Source organism: Pinus tabuliformis, chromosome 5_2, assembly GCF_031772625.1.
Source record: "Pinus tabuliformis cultivar Carrire ecotype Pingquan chromosome 5_2, CPIR1, whole genome shotgun sequence".
NCBI lineage: Eukaryota > Viridiplantae > Streptophyta > Pinopsida > Pinales > Pinaceae > Pinus > Pinus tabuliformis.
The window spans coordinates 895,561,398-895,566,361 of record NC_142306.1 but is presented as its reverse complement, the minus strand read 5'-3'; the positions used below and the strand labels follow the sequence as shown (position 1 = coordinate 895,566,361).

General features: G+C 36.6%; 1 long non-coding RNA gene across 1 annotated transcript; it reads left to right on the top strand.

Moving 5' to 3' along the window:
• The first annotated feature begins 3,363 nt into the window (after positions 1-3,363).
• LOC149162189 (uncharacterized) lies at positions 3,364-4,572 on the top strand. The gene is made up of 3 exons (XR_016261538.1): positions 3,364-3,668; positions 3,755-3,788; positions 3,879-4,572. It is a non-coding gene; the product is annotated as an uncharacterized LOC149162189 (long non-coding RNA).
• The last annotated feature ends 392 nt before the right edge of the window (positions 4,573-4,964 follow it).

Here is a 4,964-nt window from a genome sequence, read left to right as displayed (position 1 = left end):
TTTTCTTACCCAACAAATAATGTCAACATACCTTTAAAGCATGCACTATAGCAGTTAGTTCCATATTGTAAGAAGAATATCACTGCTCATGGTCCTTCAATTTATGGGATTCGTAACCTATGACATTCTTGTCCTGCATCAATACCCCCCTGACACCTTCCTTGCATGCATAAGTGCAAACAATGAACTCTTTCTCAGGGTTCACTACATTTAAAACAGGGGCAGAAATCAATAATCGTTTCAAGTGTTCAAAACTTTGTTGGCATTATGTCGTCCACTTGAAGTCCTTTCCTTTCTTTTGTAGGGAGGTAATCAGGTAAGCAGTTTTAGAAAATCCTTCAATAAGTCGATGATAGTATCGAGCTAAACCCATGATGGATCGAATATCAATAACATTACTGGGAATATGCCACTCCATGATGGATTTGATCTTTTCAGGGTCAACTGTAATTCCTTTTGTTGCTATAACATATCTTAGATACTAGATTTGGTTCTTGTAGAAATCACACTTACTATGTTTAGCATATAGCTGGTTATCCCACAAAGTTTGCAATACGATTCTCAAATGCTTCTCATGGTCCTCCACATTTTTGGAGTATATGAGAATATCGTCAATAAAGATTAGGACAAATTTGTCTAAATAAGGATGAAATATACCATTCATTAAGCTCATAAATGTGGCAGGGGCATTGGTAAGCCCAAAGGGTAACACTATAAATTCATAGTGTCCGTACCAAGTCTGGAATGTTGTCTTACAAATATCTTCCTCCTTAATTCGTATTTGATGATATCTTGATCTTAAGTCAATTTTTGAAAACACCTTGGCCCCTTTAACTTGATCAAACAAATCATCAATCCTTGGTAGTGGATATTTATTCTTAATAGTCAACTTATTCAGTTATCTATAATCGATGCACAACCACACTTTACCATCCTTCTTCTGTACAAATAATACAGGGGCACCCTAAGGTGACACGCTTGTACATATATACCCCTTATCAATAATTTCTTGTAGTTTCATTTTAAGTTCTGTTAATTAAGGTACACTCATAAGATATGGCATTCTAGACACTGGGGTTGCACCCGAAATTAGCTCTATGGTGAAATCAATGTTACTTTTAGGTGGCAGCCCAGGTATTGCTTTTGGTAATACATCAACAACTTCTTGAACTATTAGTACATCCCCCAGAGTGGTTATTTTTTCTTTAGAATTTGTATAACCTACCTGAACAGTATAAAGTTGACAACCTTTTTAAATGCACCTACCCAATTGATTAGTTGTGATATGTCGCAATTTAACAACTATCTTAATTCCTTGAATTTCTTGTCTTTCACTGTTCTCTCCAAGGAAGCTCACATTTTTCTCTTTACATTCTACTATCGAATAATGTTTCTCCAACCAGTCCATTTGAACCAGTACATCATATGCAGCCAAAGGTAGAATATTCAAATCAGCTACAATTTATTGCCCGACTGCCTCAAGGGAGCAACTTACCACCTTAGAAGCTACCCTTCGTTTGGCTCCAGTAGCCAGTTGCACTAGCCAAGGGGTTTTAAATCTTATTTACTGTATGTTACATAATTCTATCAGTTTTGGGCTAATGTAACTCAATCTTGCACCTGGAACAATTAAAATGGAAAAAAAATGTTTATATAATTTACTTTCCATTTCTATCATCTAGATTGATATTCAACTTGGCCATCGTCCAAAGCTGCATTAATCCGTGGAATATTTCTGGCTACATCCCCAACTTTGGAAGCTTCTTGAATGTTAGCAACCTTCTCGATATGAGTATTATGATGACAAATTTTGAAATAATGAGGTTCTCCGCAAACCCAACATTATAAAGGGGTTTTCTATCGCTGATTGGCTTCTAGTTGAATTTCCACTTCTCATTGCTTGTTTTCAGCTTATTGTCCCATCCTCTACTGATTCCTCCCAACCATTTTTGTCTGCAGTTTATGATTCATGTTTTTAACATTGGGGGGTCTTGTCTCTCGAAAGTTCTGGAACTCCTTTGACCTTTTCTGTTTAGCCCCCCTTTGTTACCTTCCATTTTTTGTTTTATTTATTGGTAACAAATCCGGGCCTTTCGAATGGCTTCATCCATTGTTTTTGGGTAGTCAAACTCCAGTTTTTCCTTCATAAAAATAGGCAGGCTGTTGATGAAGCATTTTATCTTCACTTTTTCCTCCCTAAGGTATGGAACATTTCCCAACAAGGATGTAAATTTAGTTATAAACTCATCTATAATCAACTATCCCAACTCTAAGTCATGAAACTCTTTTTCCTTCTCATTATAGAAGCATTCTGTTAAATATTTATCTTTGAAGTGTTTCTAAAATTCAATCCATGTGACTTCTTGTTCCTCAATTCCACTGACAACTTTGACCTCCTCCCACCACAGGGTGGCCTTTCCCTGTAGTTGATAAATGGCCAAGTGAGCTTTCAAATTGTTATCGTATTCGTACACTTCAAAATATTTACTCATATTAATTAGCTAGGCCTCGACATCTTCCTCAAACTCACCATCATACACTAGAGGTTTTATCTTCTCGAACTCCCCTTGAAGTTTTGTTTTCTGCATCTTAGGACCTCTTCCAAACGAGACATTATCCGATCTTCTTTCTTCATCATTATGTCCCCCTTTTGATTCCTCATTGTATTCTTCATGACGAAATGTCTTTGTGTGGTCTCCATTTCCTGCACTAGGATTTGGTCCCCGATTACTTTGTCGGTCTGATAGAATTTTTAGGATCCTTTCTTGTTCCTGTCGTAGTCTTTCATTATCAGCCCTTAGGTTGGTCATCTCTATGCATAGTTTCCTAACTGTTTCCAATATTGCTTCATTCGCCCGTCGAGATTCCTCTCCTAACAACACCCACATTTGTGGGTTGGTTTCCCTATAAGGTACATGGGCTCTTGTTCGAGGTTCGGTTCCACTCCACATATTTCTTTATAGTAAAAATATTCTGATCTTTTAGTTTACCTTGCTTGGCCATGAACACCGGGCTCTGATACGAATTGTAACACCTACACACCCTTACAAGGTTAAATAAATAACACACACATATATATATATATATGACAACCGCATGATTATCAAGAAACTTATGGTTCATTTAATTAGCAACTTTAGAATTTTATGTGACATACGACATATGGTTACGTGTCATAATTATTTTATTTCACATGGTCAAAGAGTACATGGTTTGCTCTCCACCTAAGGAGGTTATAATTTTTCAGTTAAATCAATGTTCAATATGTGGGATTATACATAGCCACCTGGACCTTAAGGGATTAAATTAATTTCATATACTATTTGATGTGAAAACCCCACATCTCCACCGTCTGTTTGCTCCTTGATCTGATGGTCAGATGGAGATGGAGCTGGTATAACAACTACCCTACCTCGAGGTTTGCAATTCTTTCTGCCATTCTCACTTTTCAACCCGAGGCTTCTACTCTGCAACTCATTCATGGCACCGCTAGGTAGCCTGCTTTCTCTATTTCTCACCAGTTTAGTGTTTTCACCTTCCACCAGATGGTTTTAAAAGGGTTTAATACTTGCTTCATTCTTCCTACTTAGCATCGATTTCTTCCCAACTCAAAATCGGTGTCAGGGTTCCATAGGACAATGAGGTTGTGGATTCTTTCCAGATTTCAGGTATGCTTGCATCCATCATTGCAAATATTTAGTTATTATTACATTTCAAGGTTGGAGAACTAATTGCAAACGCTCTAACATTACAGGATGATTGTCAAGGTTTTCTGCTCCGACTTTCAGGTATTACCCTCTACTTAGGCATAAATTATAATTGTATATAAATCCCCTTATCATTCAAGGTTCTAATTACGGTTAATTCCCTGATTGCAGGTACTCGGACTCCCCTATCTTCTTAAGGTTACTCAAAACCATTCTTACATCGCCATGGTTTTGTTCCTTAACAGGTTCCTCCTTCACCCGTGTTCTCGGTATAAAAGGGGTGGTATGGTGTTTAATTATTTTGTTTCATTTCCATACCCTAAGGGTTGGAACTCTACTCGAATATTATGTAGAAATAAAATCTATGCAGTTTACCTCCTTGGCGCACTGCTCATAACTATAATTTATGAGAGGGTTCTTATCCTTTTAGAGACACAATCTCTGTTTTTTTAAATGTGGCAACAAAACTTACGTATTGATTTTTGTGGAAATGGGTTACTATGTGGTTGCTGGCTTGCCCACAACTCCATCGTCACCGAAAGTTACCTATTGATTGATATATTTTCAAGGTTTCCTTTGATATCACAGTTAATGAAGGTTGTGAACTTTTCTTTTCAAATATATGTTATGATAATGCTTGCAATTTTTCTCGAGTTTCATGGTCTTGATTATTTGTATTCTTAATGCATAAGTTGTTAAATTCCCTTACCCAGGCGCAGTCTAAAGGGTTTGTTATGAATCCACAGGTTAATTTAATCGATACTCTCATTAGATTTCAAGGCTAGTTTTACTATTGTTTTCTAATTTACATGACTATATATTGTCGTTATTTTACAACTACCAATATTTATGTGCTTCCATCAGGTTCCTTTCTTCGATGATTTCTTTTGGGTTATTTATTTTCCGTTATATATGAACACCATCCTGGTTGCAGGGTCACTGGCATTGTTGTCGGTCTCCTCTGCAGCCCAGGGATGAGGTAAAGGGATTTCACTATTGGACTGTCCACAAAGGTCTCCAGAGCTTTGGCCTGGACTAGCCAATCATCTTTTCCTATACGTCTGTCTTTTTTTTAAGAAAAATGCAGGAGATAAATATTGTTACAGGAGAGTAGGCTAAGTTAAATATTTTCTTTTCCTTTCTTATATTTAAATCATCTATTTATTCTGTAAAGGAATTTGATGAAAATTATGTCAAGAATAATTAATCATTCCTGCAAACTGTGTGGCATTTTTCTGTAGTTACAATATTATATCA